Source organism: Neofelis nebulosa, chromosome 2 (assembly GCF_028018385.1).
Source record: "Neofelis nebulosa isolate mNeoNeb1 chromosome 2, mNeoNeb1.pri, whole genome shotgun sequence".
In the NCBI taxonomy this organism is placed as follows: domain Eukaryota; kingdom Metazoa; phylum Chordata; class Mammalia; order Carnivora; family Felidae; genus Neofelis; species Neofelis nebulosa.
Window position 1 is genome coordinate 2333071 of NC_080783.1, and position 24079 is coordinate 2357149.

The 24079-nt window shown below is 57.0% G+C and overlaps 1 protein-coding gene across 2 annotated transcripts in view; it reads right to left on the reverse strand.

The window, feature by feature from the left end:
• TWIST2 (twist family bHLH transcription factor 2) overlaps positions 1-24079 on the reverse strand; it is a 77762-nt gene that overhangs the window by 23049 nt on the left and 30634 nt on the right. The window contains exon 2 of one of the 2 annotated variants that reach the window (XM_058699378.1): positions 4155-4852. The exons of the other annotated variant lie outside the window; for it this stretch is intronic. The gene's annotated coding sequence lies outside the window, so the exon portion shown is untranslated. Of the gene's footprint in view, positions 1-4154; positions 4853-24079 lie in introns of those variants that run through there. 2 annotated transcript variants of the gene reach the window in all.

A 24079-nucleotide genomic window follows, 5' to 3' on the forward strand; every position in this document is an offset into this window, starting at 1 on the left:
TCTGCAGGCAGAGGGCTCCCATGAGGGGCCTGCCCCTTCCTTCCCACAGGCGGAGAGGGGGAGGGGCAAGAGGAGGGGCCGCAGCGCCACCGTCCCTTGTGTCCCCGGGTAATTGTGTCCCCAGGGTCGGGACCACCGGGGAGACCAAGAAAACCGCCTCCCCATCATCCGTTCTCATCACCGACGACATTGTGCCGTCCTGTCCCCGTCTGCACCTTCCCTCCTTTGCTCCTGTGGGGAAGCCAGGCCACGGGCAGTGACTAGTAGAACCCGAGAGTTCTTCCCACCCTGCGTTTTTAAGCTTGAGAAGTAAGGCCAGCCCCCCTGGCTTCTGGTTATTCTGGTCTCGCTTCACTTTCCCATTTTATTCTCAACAAAGCAAACACGCGGGCAGGGAGCTTTCCAGCTTCGTCTAGGGCTGCCCTAACACACGGGGCGGCTTAAACAGTGGAGACGTGCCCTGTCTCTCTGTTCTGGGGCGGGGAGGTCCCAGACCAAGGTGTGTGGGGTCGTTCTCAGGCCACGAGGGAGAACCTGTTCCAGGCCCCTGTCCTTGGTTTATTGATGGCCATCTTCTCCCTTCCTAACTTCCTCTTCTTACAAGGACTCCTGTCATATGGGACTCAGCTCACCCTAATGACCTTTTACTTGATTACCTCTGCAAAGACCCCAGCTACAAGTAGAGAGTCACCTTCTGAAATCCTGGGGGCCAGGACTCCAACGTATGACTGTAGGGGACATAATTCAACCCGTAACAAACCGGAATGGCTTTCACAGGGCACCCCGTCCACCTCTGTGGTTTATAGAAGGAGAAACTGAGGCAGAGAGAGAGAAAGTGACCACCACCAACAGCTCTCCTTCCGGATGCTTGCTGGGTGCCAGGAAGCGTGTTGGGTGTCATTCACGTGTGGCCCCACCCAAGCCTACCCTGGAGGCAGGTGTGTTGGCTCCCGGATGCAGATATCTGGGGCACCGGCATCTGGAAGAGTGGGGAGCAGAAATGCATCTATGTCTCCTATCGTGAGTTCTCATTTCTATTGTTATGGGAATCTTTGTCTCTTTGTTCCTTTTTAAAAAACGTTTATGTCCTTATTTTGAAAGAATGGGAAAGAAGAGAGCAAGCATGGATGGGCGGAGAGAGAGAGAGAGAGAGAGGCGAGCCCAAGCAGACTCTGAGACGTCAGCACAGAGCCTGGCACAGAGTTTGAACTCACGAACCATGAGATCACAACCTGAGCCGAGATCAAGAGTCAGACGCTTAACCGACTGAGCCACCCAGGCGCCCCTCTTTGTTCCTGAACATCACTTATCACTTGCTTGTCTCCTCATTTGGTAAAGTCTTCTGTGGGGTGACAGCTCCCTGAGGCCTTCCCTGGGTCCCAGCCTGGCTTGTGTTTTTCACGTGCACCCCCAGAGTCGCAAGGAGATGTCTGTCACGGCCCCTGCGCATGCCCCTGGCCTAGCACCTGCCTGCTGTCTCCGGGACTTACCTGTGATGTGAGAGTCATGTCTTAATAAAGAAACCACCTCATGCCAAAATAATCCAGGTGGCCAGTAGAGTTCCAGGAAGCTCGTGGCAGGGAGCTGTCTCCCCAACGCGTGGCAAGAATCTTGACGCTTCCTTGTCCACGGCCGCTTTTGGTATCCTTGGCAATGACTGCCACTGCTGCCCCAAACTCGGTGCCCCTTCCTCAGCCCTCCATCCCAGGCCGTGTCTCCCCACTGCCCCATCCCTGATGCTCTGCCACGAAGTGTAGGCACTGACAACACCCAGGACTTTCACTCCAGACATTTCTACGTCCCCGACAAGGAAACAGAGGCTCTGATGCTCTACTCGGCTTGGGTGGGTCACGGAGTCAGGACGGCCTGAGGTTCTCAGGACTCCCAAGTCGGGCCCTCCCACCGTCCTCAGGCTGGGAAGGAGGGGATCGGGCAGGGTTTCTGATTCTCCTGGGCCACAGTCCAAGGCAGACCGCATGTCGACAAAAGGAGTGTTCAAGCGGATGGACCGAGAGCACACGGTCAGTGAATAAAACACGAATGGTGTCAACGTGCTGACCCCAAGCTAAACGCACAAAGTGTAAAGGTGAGTATGTTGGCTGGAAAGAAGTCCGTGGCCCCACTGCTCCTCAGTATTAATGATTGGTTCTGGTCAGTAGGGGAGGAGTTAATCCAATGGGCTCTATTCCTTGCGCGAGGCCAGAGCAGTTGGAGGAGGAGTTCTCTGCTCATTTTTAAATGAGACCTGGGGGGCGCTCGGGTGGCTCAGTCGGTTGGGCGTCCAACTTCGGCACAGGTCATGATCTCACAGTTCGTGAGTTCGAGCCCCACATTGGGCTCTCTGCCGACAGCTTGGCAGAGCCTGGAGTCTGCTTCAGATTCTATGTCTCCCCCTCTTTGCCCCTCCCCTGTTTGTGCTCTCTCTCTGTCTCAAAAATACATAAAAACGTTAAAAAAATTTTTTTTAAATAAATGAGATCTGGGAACGTAAATGCTTTATTCAGGGCCTTATGGGGTCTGGGGACACAGCGGGGTGTCCCAGGTCCCAGGATATGACTTCGGTCCTTTCCTGGGGTGCCCTGCTGAGACCCCGAGCTCCGTCCCCAACTCTCCCACGACAGGCAAGGTGTCTTCTCTGGTCTTCCTTCGGCCCCAGCACCCCGCTGTGGTCACACCCGGCCAAGCCCTCTGCCCCTCAGCGGAGGCAGCATGAATTTTGCAATTTGGAAGTCAAGAAAGAAACTCTTTGTGGCCACCCCATCTGCACATTTGATGTGATAGCATTTGCTATTGTTCTCCTTTTGAATCCCTTCAAGGCAAGGTGCAGGAGTATCTAATGGCCTCTGCTGGACCCAGCAGGACAGCGAGGGGCAGTTCTGGACTCTCACTGCCAGGGCCCCAGCTGCCCAGCTCCGTCTTCCCGAAACCTCTACAAGGGATATAGGTGTGTGTGTGTGTGTGTGTGCACGTGTACGTACACGTGTCCACTCTTGTCTGTGGTCAGTGCTGGGGCTCGTGCTGCAGGGACCAGGCCCCCAGACAGGTGCACAGGACCCCCTCTAGTTGGTGCCAGTCCTGGCGGAAGCTGGTGCTGCCTCAAGGTCACTGCAAGGAGCCAGCCAGGTGAAGGACGTTGAGGTCTGGCTGGTGTTCTGAGGGTCTGCCCTTCTAGTGGCCCCGGGCAGTGGCAGAAAGGGAGGAAGAAGATTCACAGGCCGCCACAGCCCTGCTCCCGAGAATCCTGTCCGGGCGCTGGGTGGCCTCCGGGTCGCGCCGGGTCCTCAGACAGCTCTGTCCAGCAGACCTCGTATCAGTGTCCCCCAGACACATGCCACTGGTGGTGCAGGGAGGTGACCTGGTGACGTGCGGCTGCCCAGCTGGAAGCCCTTAACCTGGGGCTACCCACACCCGCCCTGGTGCCCCCAGATGTGGCGAAAGGCTCAAAAGGCCAGCACGTGGGGTGCGGGGCTCCCCGCCCCTCCCGGCGATGTGTCTGCCCTGTTACCCCGCCCACCTGGACCGGACCCCAGCCAGGCTCGCCTTCTTAGCTGCAGACTGTGGCCCTTCTGGGATTTCTGGGCAAGGGCTCCGAGCTCCCCTGTAGATACAGGTGCTCCTTCCTTAACCTCCCCCTGCTGGGTGCACAAGGCTCTGGGGGGCCAGACAGCTGCACACGGGGCCCAGGGTTAGACGTATTCAGAGCAGTCTGGCCCCTTCTGGGAACGTGAGGGAGGGGCATGGGTGTGGGGGTGAGGCTGTGGGGAAGGCTCTGCAGAGCCAGGGGTGGTGGGGGGTGAGGGGGGGGCGGCCTCGGCCTCGGAACGGAGATGGACGCAGGATGCACAGTCTCCACGTCACAGGCAGGAGGAGGTCTGGACAGCGGTGCTGTCTAGCCCCGGGGGCTTCGGGGGAGGCCAGACGCACAGAGGGGCTCAGGCCAGCCTCACCCGCTTTCCCAGGCCTGCGTCCATTGCCCTCTGCACCGCGTCAGGGATGGCAGCTTCTAGAAAGTTGTACGACTACCCATGGCACACTGCCTCACAGCTTCTCTTGTCCCTTCTAAAGCGAAGCAGCGGTCAACTCTGTGACCTGGTCCACGTTTCTCGGGCCGATTCCTTGCTGCGAAGTACAGAAGAGGAGAGGGAAGGCCGGGCTGCAGGGACATCTTTATTATTCCTGGGAGGGGGCAGGGTACACAGCCACGTTGCAGTCACCGAGCTTGTTAAAAACATCTCAATAAATAAAACAAATAAGCAACATATACACTGAAACAGAAAATATTTTAAAAAATGGTTAGCTGAGCAAATCACAAGAGAGAGAGAGAGAGAGAGAGGCGAGGGGTGAGAAGGAGTCCAGGCTTGCTTGGAACGATCATGCAGAGGTTGGGGTGGAGGGGCGGGGGGGGGGGGCATGCGAGGTTCTTTGTCTGAGAGCCTTGGTCCAGTTTAAACAGAGTTGTACAGGAATGCATTTCTGTTTTATTAAAAAAATATACATTAAAAAGGCACTTAAAGGGAAATACAAATCCAAAATTTAAATCCTCGTAAATATGTTCCTGAATCTAGAGATTTTCAGAAAGAACAAATCCCCCCTCCCCTCCAAAAAAAAAAAAAAAAAAAACCCAGAAGGAAAATCCAAACAGTGGCAAGGACGATAATGACCATGTCACCAGCAGGGACCGTCTCGGGGGAGGAGGTGTGCGGCCCGGGGTCCTCTATCCAAGCCGCTGCTGTCCCCGTGTCTGGACGCTGTGCCGGGAGCAGAGCTGGGCCCCTTGAGGTTGCACAGGTGTCAGAAGTGACAGACGTGGAGGTGCCCCGATTCCACTTGGGCCTCGGCCCCACAGGACAGCCTGGAAGACAAGGGAGAGGGAGCGTGAGCCCTCACTGCATGCAGGTGTGCCTGTGTGTGTGTGTGTGTGTGTGTGTGTCTGTGATGTGTGTGTACAGTCCTAGGCCCTCTCATCACACGTGGATCCCGGCGCCCCCCACCGTGATCAGGGCACACAACCGTCCCATCTCTGAGGGCCCGCAAGCGCGTGTAAGGGTCTGCCGGAGTGTGCGTGTGACGTGCACAGCGTCCTGTTGAAAGAGTGTGTCCAGGGGCCACCCAGAGCGCCCCCTCCCAGCCCCCCTGCCTGACCATGGGACCGGCCGGCGAGGCGCCAGGTCAGGAGCCCAGCCCACGGACGAGGGGCCACGCTCTCCCAGAACCGCCGCGGCCTTCCTGTGAGGAAGGTGGGCTCACCCAGGGGGCCTCGTCGCCTGGAACGTGGCGGGGTTAGGACAGAGACCCGATGGAGAGGCAGTGAGAGGGAGCACGAGCAAGAGACCCGGCGGTGGGGTCCCCGGACCGCGCCCACGAGTCCCGCTCGAGAGGACGTGCTTCCCGGAAAGAAGCTCAGGCGGGGTGTGATCTCCAGACCGTAGACAGACGTGGCCGCTGTGAGCCACGGTCACCAGTCACGGTAGTGGGAAGCCCAGGAAGATGGGGGTCCTGCTGCTGGGCACGGGCGTCTGCTCAGGGCCTGTCCGCCTGCTGCAAAGGTGCTGCAGGTGCCAAGGGCGAGGACGGCTGGGCCCCACACCTCGCTCCAGGGGGCAGCTCGCGGCCAGGGCCGCTTCTAGCCCAGCGCCGGCTGTTCTGGGGCCGAGGGCTGCTGATGGCCTCGTCCCGCAGGACCCCCGTCCCACAGAACGCTTGGCAGCTTGCAACCAATCCCGACTTATGTCATCCTTCCCAGGAACCCCTGAACTTTGTTAGGGATTCTTTAGACTGGCTGGTGGGCACTCCAGCTCCCCGTGATCTTTACCGCCTACCCCAGGGCCCGGTGCACACAGCGCGCACCTCCTCATCTGGAGAACAAAGAAATAACCAGATCAACTTCATAACCAAAGGAGGCAAGTCCATTCATCAGAGTCGTCTATGTGCTGGGGCCACCTGGTCCTGGGGGCAAAACGATGCTTGAAGCAGGCCTTTCCCCTGCCACCGATGCGGTGTGGCCGGGGGTGGGGTGGGGGGCTGCCGGACCCAAGTGCTGAGACAGAAGGATGAGGTTTGCAATGAGGCCGGCAGGGGCTGGGGGTGGGGAGGAGTCAGGAATGGCTTTACCAAGGAGAAGGCTGAGAGGAGGGTCCCTGTAGGAACTTCCCTCCAGGATAAGAAGTCAAGAACAGGCACCCCAGGTCCTGGGACCGTGATGTGTAAGGGTACAAAAACACAGAAGGATTTTTGATCCGGTGATGGGTGACAACTTCCACAGTGTGTTGTGGGCGTGCACGTGAGTGTGAGTGTGTGTCCCTCATACTACTGGGCAGTTGTAAGCAGGAAGCTTCCCCCTCTCCCTGCACCCCCAACTCCCTTCCCCCAGATCCCTGGAGAATTCTAGAAAGCCCCGCTGGGCCAAGACAAAGGGCTAAGAAGTTTAAGACACATTTTCCCTGAAAGAAACTCATGTGTGTGAAAACATGCACACACACACACACACACACACACACGTCTTCTCTTTCGGGCCCAGAGCACTCCAAATATGTACGCCTTTCTAAGTGGTCCTGGGCAGAAAGTCAAAGGCTGCTCTCTCTTGGAGAATGTGGTTGTAATTAGATAATTAATAAGGGGGGCAGCTAGAGAAAGGTAAATGGAAGCCTTCCTCAGAGGGAGGAAATAATTACAACAGTTTTTGATATATGAGCCGCACCAACCCTCCAAGGGGAAATACAGTATCATCCATGAAAAGCTAAAAATGACAGAGGCCGTCCCCCAGTAGTGGTGAGTTTCAGGGCTGCTTCGTGTACCCGCGGGACCCAGGGCTCAGGCAGAAATGAGCAGGTTCATTCGTCTTCTTGACCGAGACCCTGTGGGCCTGGCCCCCCTGATGTCACCCTGACCCCAGCCATGTCTGCTGACATGGGCAGCGTTCTCAGCAACAAATGTAAAACATGTGGGGCCCAGGACTGCCTCCTGCGTGTAACAGCCACCTGAAACCATATGCGTGTGCCCTGTCTGTAGTTCACTCCCCACATCTGTCTGCCTTGCAGAGAGGGGTGGGGGGGGTGGTGACGGGCAGAGCGGCGGGGCAGCAACTACACTGAGAGGGTGACTTTGCTCCTCTCTGCCACACCAGACCCTTGGGCACGAATATGCAGTAAAGGGTCTTAGTTGACTATTAATTCCAGGACCTAACCCAGGGAGTGAAACACCAATAAAAATCCTCCAAAAGGTGAGGCAGGGGCTTCAGGGGGAAGATTTTATTAAAAGGCCTTCCATCCATCCAGCCATGTACCCACCACCCATCCGTCCATCCACCCACCTTTCACATATCTACCCCCCTCCCCACCCTTCCTTCCTTCCATCCATCCACTTATCTGCCCACCCACCCAGCCAGGCATCCATCCATCTACCCACCTCCATCCACATATCTACCCCCCACCCTTCCTTCCCTCCACCCACCCACTCATCCATCCATCCGTCTATCCACCCACTTACCATCCATCCATCCATCTGTCCATCCACCTACCATCCACATATCTACCCCCCACCCTTCCTTCCTTCCATCCACCTGCTCATCTATCCACCCACCCACCCACCATCCATCCATCCGTCTATCCACCCACTTACCATCCACCCATCCATCCATCCGTCCATCCACCCACCTATCCATCCATCCACTTACCATCCACATATCTACCCCCCACCCTTCCTTCCTTCCATCCACCTGCTCATCTATCCACCCACCCACCCATCCATCCATCCATCTACCCACCTCCATCCACATATCTACCCTCCACCCTTCCTTCCTTCCACCCACCCACTCATCTATCCACCCACCCACCCATCCATCCATCTGTCTATCCACCCACTTACCATCCATCCATCCGTCTCTTCACCCACCTACCATCCATCCATCCATCCATCTGTCCATCCACCCACCTATCCATCCATCCACCTACCATCCACATATCTACCCCCCACCCTTCCTTCCTTCCATCCACCTGCTCATCTATCCACCCACCCACCCACCATCCATCCATCCGTCTATCCACCCACTTACCATCCACCCATCCATCCATCCGTCCATCCACCCACCTATCCATCCATCCACCTACCATCCACATATCTACCCCCCACCCTTCCTTCCTTCCATCCACCTGCTCATCTATCCACCCACCCACCCATCCATCCATCCATCTACCCACCTCCATCCACATATCTACCCTCCACCCTTCCTTCCTTCCACCCACCCACTCATCTATCCACCCACCCACCCATCCATCCATCTGTCTATCCACCCACTTACCATCCATCCATCCGTCTCTTCACCCACCTACCATCCATCCATCCATCCATCCATCCATCATCCATCCATCATCCATCTTCTTAACCTGTATGGAGCTTCTATCATGTGCCAGAAATGCTAGTAGTTATTTAAAAAGCCCAGAAATGAAACAGAGAAATCTAACAGGGGAAAAGAAACCTGTTTGTAAGCAACTAGAACACACGGTAGACAGTGGCAACTTTTTAAAGAAAGTACAAGGCAGACTGTGCAGCCATAAAGGGAAGGGACAAAGTGCCTTGAACTTTGTGGGACACTGCCAACAAAAGGCAGGGTAGGGAGTAAGGGTGGAGGGGAAATGGGCACAGATGTGTGATCTCTAATCAGTACAGCACACGCACACACACACACACACACACACACACACACGCCCCTGAGATTTTGCCAGTGGAGATGGTGGGGGGAGGTTGAATGTGAGTCTCAGGAAGGCAGGAACTGTGCACAGAAACCCCGGAGCATGGCCACCTTGCAGAGCGTGGAGCAGATGCCCCAAGCCTCACCCAGGCCCTCGTCGCCCCCTTCAGCCTGAAAAGGGGAGGAGTCTGCCTCCCTCAGACCCTGACATTGCCCAGCTCACTCGAAGGAGCCACCACCGGCCAGTCCGCACTTGCTGCCACTTGTTGTTTGTCCCCTCCCAGTCACTATGTCAAAATCAAAGACCCCCAGCTCCTGGGCTCCAGAACACCAGGATTGGGGGGACGTGCCCTATGCAGATGGACAGTAATGAACCCAGCGGTGGAGCTGACGGCTGCCACCTCCCTGGAGGGTCTTGCCCATCCCACATGGGCCAGTCCCCCTGCTTGGGCACTCATCGAGCACCGTTGTTCAGCTGGGGTCCCCCCGTGCCCTCGCCAAGCCTGGACACAGCCTCCTGACCATTTGAACATGGCTTCCGGGGTTGGCTGGGGGCATAGAACCCACTTACTAACACCAATCAGACATGCCATAAATACGAGTGGAAACCACGTGATGCCTCACATCGGGCAACTGGGGACCACGGCGGGGAGATTAGCAAGCCAAGCGCCTCACAAGTGGCCCAGAGCACGAGGATCAAACTTTCCGGACGGTGGAATTTACCATTTGGAGAGAAGCCACGGGGAGTCTGCATGGAGAAAGTAAGGCTGCTCTGCTTTCAGAGAGAAGGAGCAACCAGGAAGTAAGAAAAGGGCTCTTGGAAATCGCAAAACGTCTGGAAGTGGAGTATTTCTCAAGTAATGGAAGCAAACTAGCAAAACAGACCTGATAAAAAACGATCAATAAATCAGAGACTGACTCATGGAGGTCTCCAGCATCTGAGCAAAAGACAAGGAATGTGGAAGGAGGGAGGAGAGGCGGCCACAGAAGAGATATGGGGGAAGACGTCCCCAGGCTCAAGGAAGACTGACGGTCCCAGATTAAAGAGACACAGAGTTCTGGAAAGAAGAGCTGACAACACGGGTAAGCATGCCACATCACAAGGAAAGTTCTGGATTCTGAGTACAGAAAGCCTCCTACAGGCTTCCAGACAGAAAAAGAAACAAAAAAGCACCCAACAAAGGCCACCCGCTGACAGCCAATCCCAGGATGTCCCGTGTTCCTGCAGAAAGGGGTCCATGGACCACATCGGGGAGCAGAAGGGACATGTTGAGGCATATATGACTCAGAAAATGCACCCCCCCCCCCAGAAGCCACTTCTGGGCAAATACTACTTGAAAAGGTCTTTCCACCCAGATGAAGAGTCATTAGGGCTTCTGTCTCCGCAAGTACAGCAGCAAATAACCCGACAATCGTCCCACCGCAAAATGAGCAGGCAAATAGGAACTGGGGGAGGAAAGCCTCAGAGGTCAAAGGTAAAGCAGAGGCCACATCTGTGGGTCCCCAGCCAGCCCGATCTCCCGCCCGGCCAAGGCCACAGGACCGCACACCAGACAGCCCCATTCATTCATAACCACCACACCCTCCGATTTGCCACTCTGCTTACCAACCTCACTCAAGAAAAGGCAGGAAATCTCAATGTATCAACATTTGTAAGATAAGGTGACCAGGCTACCCAAGATCCATATCTGCCCTACAAAGAACCCGGGGCCAGATTCTTTTACAAGAGCATTAAATAGAACCTTCTGTGACCAGGTCATTCCCATCTGTATTACTTGAGCTGTTCCAGAATTTAAAGACGAGGAAACACTTCCCATTTTGTTTATTTTTATTATTTACTTTTCTGAAGGTTATTTTTTAGAGCAGTTTTAGGTGCACGGCAGAATCATGGCGCAGGTAGAGAGGGATTCCATGTGCCCCCTTCCCCCCTTCCCCTGCCCCATGCACGGCCTCCCCCACAAAATGCCAACGCGACACAACTCGGGCCCCCGTCCAAACGGCATCAGAACCAAAGGCCAGGTCATGCCACCCGTGCCTCTGAATAAGACATCAGCAAGCCAAGTCCCGTTATGTAGGTGAAGAACCCCTTCCACATAACCAAGCAGGGTTTACTCCAGGAATGCTGGCCGGTTAACACTGAGGCCCGGCACAAGACGGGGCCGTGAATGAGTAGCTCAGTAGACACCAGACCTGTAGTCAAAATGTCATGAGCATTCTGGAAGCTCCAGGTAAGACAGGAACCAAGAACACGGCCTTGAGCCAAATCCCAGTGCTGCCATCCATGGGCAGTCCAGCCTTAGGAAAGCGGCCTTGCCTCTCTGGGCTTCAACCCCTCCCGCCGAGGGTCACACCAGGCCTGCCACCTCGGTGTTACGGGGGTCCAAGGAGCCACAGCAGACAAAAGGCCTGGGGCCTCGCCTGGCTCGTGCCCGACTCTCTTGTCACCTTGAGAGGTCAGGATGCTGCTCCTTCCCCAGCTGGGTCTCCACAGTCTAGACCAACACCTGGCACGAAGTAAATGCTCAGTAAACCCCTGTCCAAAGAGGCCACGGTGAAGAGACCGAACAGCCCCCCCGTGCAAGGCTTGTGCAGGTGCAAAGTGCCGGGTCCACTAGAATCACTCTCACGCCTTCTAAGTTCCTGCCACTCCGACGGTGGCTGCCGGCCAGCGGCACCTGCATCAAACCAGAGCTCGTGAGGAATTCAGGGGCAGGCCTGGCCCTGAACCCGGGAGTCCACCTCTGCACCCTGGCACGTCCCCAGTCCCCAGCTCGTCTGAGATGCTTCTTGAGAATCGGGAACAGGAGAGCATGCTCAGTCCGCGTCGTTCAGTCCCCGGTCAGCAAGGTCAGCCGCAGCCTGGACACGCTGTGACTTGCCAGAGACACGGCAGGTTAGAGACGAGGCTGGGCATCCTGATGCCCCTGGGGGGGGCCGTCCCCCCTGCAGGCAGCCAGGCCCCGAGGCTGTGCCCGCCGGCTGCGCTTCTGCCCCACGCACAGGCGGGCGGGTGTGACACAAAGCGGACACGGCAGGGCAGCCGGCCTAGGCCTCCCGCCATCGGTCACCCTAGGGGTGCCAGTGACAGGCCCTGGAGGCTCTGAGAAGGTCACACTGCCCAGCTCACGGGGAGCTCCTTCCTTCCTGGTGAGGGCTCTGAAGACAGCCTTGGCTCTGGGTGTAGGCTGGCTCTGCCCCGCCCCCCGGCCCGCCAGCCCGGCCAGCCTGGGCCGTTGCCAGTGAGCGGCCGCCACAACGCTCGCTCTCCCGGAGCCGCCTTGCCCCAGGGGCTATCTCTGCGACTTGTCCAGAGACAGAGGAATAAAACAATTTGCCTTCAGAGGAGACGGTGTGCAACCTCCTTCCAGGTCGGATGTGCGGGCAGCCCCAGTCAGGCCGCAGGCAGGACGGTCCCCGGCAGGCAAGCGGCCAACCCTTGCCAGCCTCACCTGGCTGACCAGAAGGGCGGAGACCCAGCTGCCCTTGCTGGGTGCTGGGTGGGGTGAGGGCAGCACGCGGGGGCCCCCAGGGGGGCAAAGGGGGGCTCAGGCCCCCTCCCCTGCCTGCCAACCCCTGTGCACCTGTCCTGGAGGGGCAGAAGGTTAGAGGCAAACGACAGAACATGCCCCCGCCCCCCACCAGCGAGTGCGGAAGGACCCACGTCTAAGTGACAGGGCAGGAATTACCGCTGGTCCTCCGGGGGGCTCGGACTCTATCGCCTACGACTGGGTTTCCTAAGGGGTGTTGCGGAACACAAGGAACACTCTGTGGGATGCTGGTGGAGGCAGGAGAAGACAAAGGCTAACCGTCATCACCCAGACAAACGCAAGTCAAGAAGCCATCGGACTTGTAAGATTTTTACCAGGCTCCTCTGGCTGCCCGTGCCCCGGCCACCCCACTCTCCCAGCAGCGTCCCCCCGCCCCCAGCGTCCCTGCCCCATACAGGGGGGCCTGTGTCCCATCCCTGGGTCCAGCAGTGGCTCTGACAGGCAGGACGCTCTGGTCCCTCTCTGCTGTTCCTGGGGCCCTTTTTCTAGGAGTTAAACAGAGGCCACGGCCACGGGTTCTCCTAGGCCATGGCGCTCTCCAACGCAGGCCAGAGTCCAGACCCTGGAGCTTCTGTGCTGGGCAGGGCCTCCATTCCCCTCTGGACGGTCTGCTTTCCCAGGAATGGGTGGGTGGGCAGGTGGGGTGCCCCCTGGCACCCACAAGGCTCCCAGGACACCGGCGGGCTGCTAGGCTTCTGCTGCCGGGGCGGAGAAGTGGCCGAGGCGCTGTGCTCGGCGCGGCCCTGGCGGGACCTCCCGGATTCCTGGGACCGGTGGCCCTGTGCGTCCAGGTGGCAGTAAGACTGCTGGGAAGGCTGCTGGGAGGCCGGCGCGGGCTGGTGTCCCTGTGTCCCCTGCCTCTCTGCTTCCGCGGCAAGCCCCATGCTTCCAGATGCCAGGGCCTACGCTCAGGGCCTGGGGCCTGGGGCCTGGGGGCAGGGGGAAGGCGGGTGAGAAGACACTGTGCCCCTCTCCCCTCAGCTCTGGGACTCGGGAGTCTGACCCTCGGCCTGCCTTGTGCCTGAGAAAGAGGAACCCCGTCTGCGGTGACTGTATTTATGATGCGGGGGCTCATCTTCCACGATTCCCACCGTCCACGATTCCCACCGTCCACAGCTCCCTGGTGGTTGGCGGCCGAAGTGTTGGCCTTGCTCCTTCAGGGGAGTGAGAGGCTCCCGCCAACTTGGAAGCGGGGCTGTCTCTCGGTCCCTGTGTCTCTCTCCTTGGGGCTTGGCTTCGGGGATTCAGGCCGACTGTGTCTGGAGTGGCTCGCCTGCCAAGGGGCTGGCCTGAGAGCGACCTGGGGGAAAAAGCAAGTTTGCCTCTGCTCGCAGATGTCTCCTCTGCGAGGTGCCTCCCAGGCTCTGGGCCCCGGAGGGACGCGGCCCCCGGCTCTCCTGGCCAGCGCTCTCAGATCTGAGGGGGCTGGCGCAGGAGGCCCAGTGTTCACCCTCCGGATTTACCCCGTCCGCCTCCCTCTGAGGGAGGCCTCCCCACTCGTCCTCCATGAGTCACGGGACACTGCAGAGTGAAGCCCCAAGCTCAGAGGTGGTGAGGGACAGCAGGCCTGAGTCACTAGGTGACAGGAGGGTGCAGCCTCCTCCCGGGACACGGGGCCCCCAAACCCAGGAACTACCTGGAGCGGCGAACCGTGATTTCTCCAGATGGCACCAACCTTGCCGACAAATAAAACCCATCAGCCGAAGAAGGTGGTGTAAAAAAAATCACCCTGCGGGGCCCCATTTCAGGCGCAGGAAGTGCCTGTCGCAATGACCCATCCAGGGACATCACCCCAGAGACGAGATGGGGCCCGTGGCGGGGGAGGGGACTTGCGCCAAGCCACAGGGCAGGTGCAGCGTCGTCACCAGAACTCGGGTCAGCGAAGGCCCGAGGCCCGAGGCAGGAATCCCCATCCCACGGTCCTCCGTCCCACAACACCGGTCACATGGGTCCAGACCCGCGAACGCTGACTTAGTAAATGTCTTTGCACACTTGACAAAGGAGTATGTGAGGACACACCCCTCCCCGTGACAGCAGCGGCGGCTCAAGAGGAAATTCACCGAAGGTCCGCTGATGTCAGGCCCTCTGCTGGCCGACCAGCTAAGGCTGAGGACAGCTCGGTCCCTGTCCTAAGCCAGTTCACTTGGGGACAGACGGCAGAACACGTTCTTATAACAAGCATGTGGTAAACGTTCTAACAAAGGCACAATAAAAGCACGTGGGATCTACAACTATTTTGCTACAAACATAAATGGTTAGAGCAAAATATAGTAAGAGTTAGAGTAAAGGTATGAAAAGGCGCATAATAAAGGCACAGAGAAGCAACAGTTAAACCTCTGGTCAGGTGGGTGGGCTAGCTAAGGGGGCTTGGGGGGCAACGGTGAGCCGTGACTCTGGGGAGGGGCCCCGGGGTGGGCAACGGGGGTCCGTGAGAAGCGCAGGGGGCACTGGCATGACTGGGCCGGCTTTGCAGGGGTAACTGTGGGGTGGGCCTCGAGGACCGAGGCTTGAGGAGGTGAGGCTCCCCCCCCCCCCACCCACCGACAGCGGGCTTCGGGGAGGGCACGTGTGTGAAGCCACAGGAGGGGTGGTGACCCGGAACCGAAGAGGGAAGAGGAGGGAAGGAGCCTTGGGGGGAGCCAGCAAGAGCAGAGCAGGTGGCAATGAGCTGGAGGGGGGGGTTCACTCGGCAGGATGCCCAGCTCGGACCCTAGAAGGGACTTCACACGCACTCTGAGCGAGGCCATCGTCCCCCTGCCCTTTGAAGGGAAAGGGAACGGCTGCTTGCCTTCATCTGGATTTGAACCCAAACCCGGGGTCTGTGCTTCCTGTCCTCGACAGACCTGGATGCCGGAGAGGGGGCGGGAAGGTGAGGCCGCAAGAGGCCACGTGTGGCGCCCCCTGCTGGAGGGAGGAGAACGGGGCGGGGGTGGGCGGTCCCCGCACCAGGCAGGCAGGGGTCACGAGGCCCAGCAGAGCGCCCACCAGTGCTGCGGGTCAGGGGGCAGGGAGGGCTCCGAGGGACGGTCTTGAGGACCTCCGCGAACGGAGGCGGCTCGCACCAAGCCACGCTGGCCGCACAGCGAAGGAACCAAGACCTGGGAATTGAACCCAGAGCCCCGAGCTCTGGGTGCCACCTCGCCTCAGTGCGAGAGAACATCTCTCAGGCTATTTCCTCGAGCAGTGGGCAACGGGGGCGTGCAGCCACTCCCGGCAGTGAGTTGGCTCTGCCCATGAGCACCCCCTGGGAAGGGCCACCAGCATTCACTTCCCAAAATCAATCTCAGAAAAAGACGCAATTTTCAAAATGCAAAACTGCTGACAGAAATAAATCTATTTTCTAGACCTATTTCTCAGACGCTCTTTTTAAAAATACTTTGTATTTATTTTTGAGAGAGAGGCAGAGACAGAGCATGAGCTGGGGAGGGGCTGAGAGAGAGGGAGACACAGAATCCGAAGCGGGCTCCAGGCTCCCAGCTGTCAGCACAGAGCCCGACGCGGGGCTCGAACTCACGAACCAGGAGATCATGACTCGAGCCAAAGTCGGCCGCTTAACCGACTGAGCCACCCAGGCGCCCCAGAACACTCCTCTTTTTTTGTTAATGACCCAGAGAAAACATGCTACTTTAGAAATATCATGCACACGCTCGTGCATGTTCAGAAGAATGCTAAGTCCCTACTTGGTAATGGGAAGAGCCCTACTATGCTCCAGTCATCAGCCCTCACAGCTCTGGGCTCCCTGGTTTCAGCAGACGCTGGAGGTGTGGGATGCGTCTTGAAATGCCAACAGCACACGGGGTCTGGTGCGAAGTACGCGTTTCCAGGCGCCGCGGACGTCCCAGTTTTCAGGAGCATGGACGTGGCCTTGGCTCACACACCCCCTGAGCAACAGGCACAGAACCTGTTGCTCCCCAAGCTCTGGACTCAGTTACTTTCAGCCTATGTCACATCCTCAACCTCCAGCACCACGCGAATAAAACTGGCCTCTGCGTGGAAACACATCATATTTAGAAACCAACGAGCACACACGCAAGCGTCGAAGACTCTGTCCAGTTCGGCTGAAGTCAGCACGTCTACAGACGCAGGTGGGGTGGCACGGGCCACGGGGCTGCGGGCGGTGCGTGCTGAGGCCACAGGAGGACCGGCCATCCTGGAGGTGGCCTCGCGGCAGCTCGCTGGAGCCAAGGCTCTGGGGTCTCGAGGGAGGGGGCGCGTGGCTGCCGCGGGACGGTTCGACGAGTGAGACAGAACGCGCCCGGGTTAGCAGCCAACGAGAGCTGAGACTGGATAAACCGTCCAACTTCACGGACACACGGAAGAAGAAAGGATAAACGGTCCACAAACAGACCTCAGTGTCCCATCGCAGCTGCACGACCTCTCTCACACGCGTCCCATACGTTTCCCGTGCTCAGTGGCTGCGAATTCAGACAGACATCTTGCAAGCACTCAGGTCTCTCTAGGGACAGACTGGAGAGGGAGAGAGGCAGCGGGGACCCAAGCGGTCCAGCAGGGTTTGCTGGACCGGCCATTCCGCCTGGAAAACGTGCACACCCTTGACCCCCTGTCTCCCAGAGTGATGGTACCATCAGCCAGCGGAACGTGACCCCTGGCCTCTGAACTTCCACTTTTTCTTATCTCGGGGCCTCCGCGCCCTTTTCACGACCTCACCTCCTTCTTGCGGAGTGAAGGGGTCACTCTCCAGTATCCACCTCTCTCTCACCCTGCAGCGGACCTCACACCTGGGAGCCCGCATGCCACAGGGACAGCAGACAGGGAGACAGAGTCCAGGCTGAGATCCAGGTGGCGCAGAGAAGAGGGTACGGCCCAGACGTGAACCCTGCAAACCCCGAGTTAGGTCTGTGAAGATGCCCGCATCAGTGCCCCAGCTCAGCACCAGCCAGGACCTCCAGGGCCCGTGGGGGGACACAGAGATGCTCCACTGTTGGCTAAGAAGGGGCCCCAGCCCTGCGGACACAGTCAGGGTCGCCCTGCCCATCTTGAAGCATTTGACCTTGGCATCGCCCCTGGAAGCTGTGTTTGGTATTCTCTCCCGAAAACGACGTCCGTCAGACTCTCTCAGACAAAGAGCTGTGATTCCCAACGTTTTATTTCTGAGACTTAACACTTCTAACTTCACGGTCCGCCAGTCCACGGGCTTCCCTTGTCTGCGTGGGATCCTGAAGGATCTGGGAGTATGGGTGGATGTGCACAGACCCGTATTGGCCCACAGGGAAGCAGCACTGTCCCCTTCTGTGGTGGGTGGGTGTCGTAGTGTCTGAAAAGGAGTCACATCTCCTGGTGCTGATCCAACACGGACAGGGCCAGGGCAAGAGATACAGGAACATGGTCTTTATCGCTCAAGTTTTTCAACATTCACTATCCCTGGGTTGAAATTTTCCATACTCAAATCTACGGGCTTTTTTTTTTCAAAATACTTTTCAATAAGAAAAAAATGAGAGAGGACTGTGCATGCACATTTTGAAAAAAAATCGGGGTGCCTGGGGCGGGGGTTCAGTCGGTTGATCGTCTGACTTTGCCTCAGGTCATGACCTCATGGTTCATGAGTTCAAGCCCCGCATCGGGCTCTGTGCTGACAGCTCGGAGCCTGGAGCCTGCTTCGGATTCTGTCTCGCTCTCTCTCTGCTCCTCACCCGCTCGCACTCTGTCTCTCTGTCTCTCTCTCTCAAAAGAAATAAAAACATTTTTAAAAATAGTGAAAAAAAAATCCTAAGGGAGACACCATTTCCTTGATTGTGCGGTACACAGAACGGGTTCCTTCAATTTGACAAGTTTCGTGAGATCCCTGGCTGGCTCCTGACCCCTCCCCCACGGGGACTGTGGGAGCAAAGCGTTTGAAAATAAACAAAAGCATTCCCGGGATGTCATGATGAGGGAGCCCTGACTTTTGCCTGGCTCTCGAGGGCTCCCGTCCCGCTGCAGCGGCTGTGACCCAGACCAGATGTTGTCACATCCTGCAAAGACCCGTGACCAGCGTCTGTGAGTGCACAGCCTGGCCGTGTCTCCCTTCCAATTGGTGTCTCACCTATAAAGCGGGCTGCGTCCGCCTGTGCCCCAGGTGAGTGGCCAGCGGGCGCGTGGCAGGTGCTCGCGGAGCGTTAAGAGATCCGCACGGAGGGCACTCAGGTGCGGGGCAGTTACAAATGAGGGTGGAGGGGTGTGAGGGACAAGATCCTACTCCGTGTCACACGCACTGACTTCATCTGGGTTTGGGGTGTCTGGACACTGCAGGCAAATAAATCAGGCAGCCTGATTTATGGCACAAATATAGACAGAATTTTCTTTGAAATGATAGAAAAAATATCTATCGTGCGCAGTGTGGCTGGCTCTGCTTAGACTCGGGAAACGCAGGGATGGACAGAGCACAGCTGGTTGGCAGTGACTTTAGGGCCTTTGATGTTTAGATATATTCGCTATTTGTGCAACTGGTGCACTTCTAGAGTAGATGTGTGTGTGTGTGTGTGTGTGTGCGCGCGCGTGTGTCTGTCACACTATCACATACCGTACGTACGCACATACATGCTCCAGACACACGTCACATGTGCACACGTCGCATATAAACACATGCACCCCCCCCGCCATTCTTCCCTAAGGGTCACCTTCGTCCCAAGTTTGCTACAGTCCTTACTGGTGTCCCCGTGGGGGGGCAGAGGTCATACACCCATGCTGTTTCAAACTGGTCCGTCGCACAGGAGCCGGCATGTGCTGAGGGTGTGGAATGACGCTTCCGCCACACCTGGCTGGTCCTGCCGCCTGGCTTCTGTTTGCCCCCATGACCCTCTGCTGAATACGGCACCTTCAGGATGGCCAGGATTTGGGAGCGGACGGATAAGGAGCCTCTCTGCACCCTGGACCTGCCATAGCGCCAGGGAGCAGGTAGCCAGGAGGTACCCAAGGAAGGCACTGGAGTCCCTCTTCTTAAAAGAACATTTTTCTTTTTTTTTTAAATTTTGTTAATGTTTATTTATTTTTGAGAGAGAGAGAGAGAGAGAGAGAGAGAGACAGGGAGAGACAGAGAGACAGAGTGTGAGTTGGGGAAGAGGCAGAGAGAGAGGGAGACACAGAATCTGAAGCAGGCTCCAGGCCCTGAGCTGTCAGCACAGAGCCCGATGTGGGGCTCGAACCCACAAACCGTGAGATCATGACCTGACGGGAAGTCAGCCGCTCAACCGACTGTGCCAACCAGTGCCCCAACTAAAAGAACATTTTTCATCACCCACGTGTCAAAGAACACTTCTGGTGTCTTCCTTTCTGGAAGCATCATCAGCCTGAGCAGTCACTGGGGGGGCTCACAGGTGCACGGGTGCCTGTATAGCTGTGTATGTTCCCAAATTTCCCTGTGTCTTTTTTCATGGATTGCAACAATATTCCCGAGTTTGGAAGCCAGAAGCGACCGCTTATATTTGAGAGACAACAGAGCAGCCCCCTGGCAATTATTCTCAGAGCTGAGTAGCTACGTGTCCAGATACTTGCTGGGGTATTTTTCGGCTAAATCCAGGCCTGCTGCTTAAGTGCAGACCCCCCTTCCACATTGTTCATGCATTTAACTACCATTTGAATTCCAGCTTAACATCCCATAATAACGTCTTTTGCCAAGAAAGACCCCCAGTGTCGATGGCAGTGTTTACAAGGGGATTGGGACTTCCACTTTCAATCCTAAATCCAGAAACCCGCTTTCCCTTCTAGACCCTCTTTAATGGAGTTTTGTCAATAAATAGATGTGATGCAGATGTTCTGCCGAGTCTTGAAGAATTCAGGGTGAATCCACTTTAAAATAAAGTGCACGGGAAGAAAAGTCAGTAGACACAAGGAAGTCCCAACAAAACCCAAAACGGAGGCAAGGGCCTCGAAGACAAGCCAATACACCCTGAGCCAAAGATCAGAAGTCAGATAACGCTTAGGGGCAGTGCAAAACGATGAAACATTTTCAACATCGACTATGAGTTATTTCAAGGAAATCTGGTATACCGAGACCCACGTTTAGTAAACACATAAATGACGCCATGGTTACACCCTTTGCAAAGTTTTATGATTTATCAAAAGCTCCAGGGAAAAGTGCCTTTAGAAACCGGGCTTCTCTAAAAATGAACGTGGAGCGACTCACTTTAGATAAGTTTTCTAAGCACACGTCCATTTTACAGAGCAGGGCGTACCCGTCCGGGGCCCTGCGGCAACACAAGGGAGACCCACGAGCGACGCCAGATCATCTGCCCTCTTTTCTCAGGGTGTTTCCGTCAGGGCAAGCGAGGCTTTGCTGTGACGACAAACAGACCCCCACAACTCACCGGGGTAGCACGGTGGTCATTTGCGTCTTGTCCGTTCTTGCTTGTTCAGGTCAGCGGGGGCTCCTCTCCACACAGCCTCCCAGGACCCAAGTTGGCGGGGTCCTTGCCATCTTGTAGATGCGTCGTTTGGGACACACGCCTTCTGGCCCCTTGGGGCAGCGGCGGGGAGACTGGAGTCGCACACTGGTTCTTCCACACTTCAGCCTGGAAATGCTATTGGCCCTTGCTCCCAAAGCTCATTGGCTGGAACTAGTCACATGGCCTTGCCCAGCTGCAGGGGTCCTGAGGAGCACGAGGGAGACAGCCACTGAGTCCGCCTCAAAGGCCAAAGCAAGGTTTTTTAATAAAGGCTTGTCCAAAACACAAAATAATTTCCCTCGAGAAGCTGTCTGATAATTAAATTTCACTAATCTCTACCAAATGTTGGGATCAGACTTCTGAAAATTCACAGGTAGCAGGAATAATGGCTGGGGACGTAGGGTAGGGAGACGGTGCAGAGAGCAAGATGCTAAATCAACCAGTGAAAGGACTTAACTTTTAAAAAAAGCACTCATTAAGATCAACAGAAGGGCACAACACCGAGATGGATACAGTGATACGAATTGGAGCTGAAGTTCGTGCTGGTGGGGTCCTAGTCACTAGCCTCCGTCCTTGTTTGGTTGGGGAGAGGTGGGGCACTGAGGGAAGGCGGGTTATTACTGGAAAGTGCCTCCTCACTCTCCTCCCCCTCCCCTGAGTGATGGGCCACCTGGTCCCCAGGACCGCGGCACGGTGTCCTTGGCGTGAAAGTTCCACTGGGACCCGTGGCTCCGGGAGGCCCCCCATGGTGCAGTGAGCTGCCATGTTGCGTCTAATGGCACCAGACTTCCGGGGAAGCTCCTGTGTTGCCCTTGGAAGAAAGCTCCAAGGTGCCTCAGTGGACTGGCCTTTCACGGAGTCTTCTTGGCATCTGTCCCCAGGATTGCTGGGCATTGTTCAAGCACATTCTTGGGTGTGGTGAATCCATCTACTCCAAGTTCCGTCTTCCGGGGCTGCCTGGACACGACATTTCTCCCTCTCTTTCCCGGCTCTCTTTCGGAAACTACACTTCCACCACGATAGGAAGGTTTGGCAACGGGAGGTCACTCGGAGCCTCCCTCGTGGAGCAGCTTCTCTTGCTGCTGGGAATCCATGCTGAAGACAGAGCTCCCGCTGACCCAACACACAACCCCTCCACTGCCGCACGCCTCCCTGCCTTCCCTCTGGACCCGCTTGCCCCGTTCAGCTCATAAGCATCATACAGTCACACACCAAGATGGCGGCCAAGAGCACCGCACACATGCAACAACCTAGCGGCTCCAGGAAGCATTCTAGAGGATTGCTTTCCCAAATGTTGAGCAAGGTGAACTCAGGGCTGGATGAGGGATTGGAGCAAGGTGAACTCGGGGCTGGATGATGGGGTTGCCATGTACACTGGGCTCATCTTTGCTGCACCGGTGACCCTACGGCACCCTCTGGGGAGAAATCTGAGTTCTTCCGCGCACTTTGTGCTGTGTACCAAAGAAGCAGAAATGGAAATGTTTCAGTGAACCAAAAGGATGTGGACAGAAACCATTTTCCCTCCGATATAGTCTAGCTTGAGGTTTAGGTATTAATTGTGGAGTCAAAGGCATAATTGACACTAAGCAAAGCTGTGACCTTGGATATTTATAGGGGTGCAGGGGCTAATGTTTCACTAGCGGCTGGGGACTCAGACCCCAGAAGAGGGTCTTGGCAGGCGTAAAACATGGGCGCCTTTCTGTTACTCTTTAGAACACATTTCACATCTTAGTGGGAAACTCATTAGCGATATGATTGCGAGCTAAGATTACCAGCATACTCTAAGAATGTAAAAACCACCTTGGCTGCCTTTCCAAAATGATCCTAACATATTCCAAAAGCCCCTTCATCCCCCCAGGGTGGTGCAGAGCCGTTACGAGGAGGTTTTGCAGGATTCCTGGAGATCTCGAGGGGGAATTCTCGCCCTTACTCCCAATTCTCAGACAGAACCTCACCTGCTTGACAGATACCAACCCCCAGGCCCCGGGCAAGGAGGGTGCCCAGACCTCCGCACACTCCTCGGGGCCGTGGGCTGGTGCAGCAGACAGAACACCAGACAGCCATGACGGGCAGAGTCACAAACAGAACACTCTCCCTTTGTCAACTGTGCACAACAAACCCCTGAGAGGCCAGTTTTTCATTGTCCACCTCTTCGCCGGGACCCAATAAAACTGGGCGAACCAGGGCCTCGGCGGGGTGCCGCGTGGGCCCTGGGAGGGAGAAGGTCGGGAGGAGTGGGGGACCCTCCAGCCCCGCAGCACGCCCTGAGATGGCCCGAGCGCTACAGGGGACCCCGAGAGGGAGGCGGCAGCCCCACGGTGTCCCGGCCCCCATGCCGTCTGCACTGTTTGGGACAGACCTGAGAACTGATGGGCCAGGAGGCTGGGGAGGCTCCCGCGGGCTGGACTGGCCCCAACCTGCTCCCAGCTTCTCCGGGAAACATGTCTTCATGTGTGTCCTTCACTGCCACATCTCTTCCCACAGAGAGAAAGCTCAGTCGATGAAACCCTGGCCTCCCCCTGCCTCCTCCCCCGCCCCAGGGAAGCTGGAGAAGTGGCCAATGACTGATTTGGGAAGAGAAAACGGAGTGCATTCAGCGCAGGGTCTGGAACCCTCTGCCAGGAGCTGGAGCTGGCTGCAGGGACCAGGTGTTCCCCGTGCACCCTTCCAGCAGGTTCCCCACCCGGTGGACCACGAGGGGGGCCCACCTTGGTCCAGTTCCGCCGGCACCGTGGGGGAGTCGGCCTGCGTCTGTGAGAAAGGTGATACTGCACAGGCCTTGTCTGTCTCCGGTCTCCATGCCCGGGTCGGGGGAAGGGCACTGCTCATCCCACCCCTGCCCTGCTGGGGGGCACGTGCGAGGGAACCACACCCCTCCAGCCTGGTAAGTAACCAGCCCGAGGCCCAGGATTCTCCTGGCACTCACACTTGGGCACCCGTGGTGTGGCCAGCAGGGAGCGGGGTCCACCGTGCACCAGCTGGGGCTTGCAAGACCTCCAGCTGTAGAACTTGCCATGGGCATGAGGCTGCTTCAGAAGGAAGCTTCCATCAGGCCAGGCTGAGCCCACCTGCCTCCCCTCTGCCACCTGCCATCTGAGTGACCTTGGGCACATCTCTCCAAGTTGGTCCTCACTTCTCCCAGGTAGAAATGGGGGGGGGGGGTGCCTGGATCAGGGGTCTTCATGGTCTTTGGGGGCCTCATGACTTTCTAGAAACTCAAGGAGACTGGAGGGCTCCCTCACACGTTCTGTCCAGGGGCACAGATGGCATCCGATATACGTGTTCCAGAAAACGGGGTGAAGGCGTACCGTCCGTCGTTGGCCCACATGCTTAGCTCGGAAGGTCCTCACGGTCCTTCTTGGGGAGGGGCCTGGTGTTAGCAGAAGGATTTCTGAACAGAAGAGGAGGCTGGGAGGGAATTCAGAGAATTCAGAGGGAATTCAGGCCAGTCCCAGGTGTCCCCC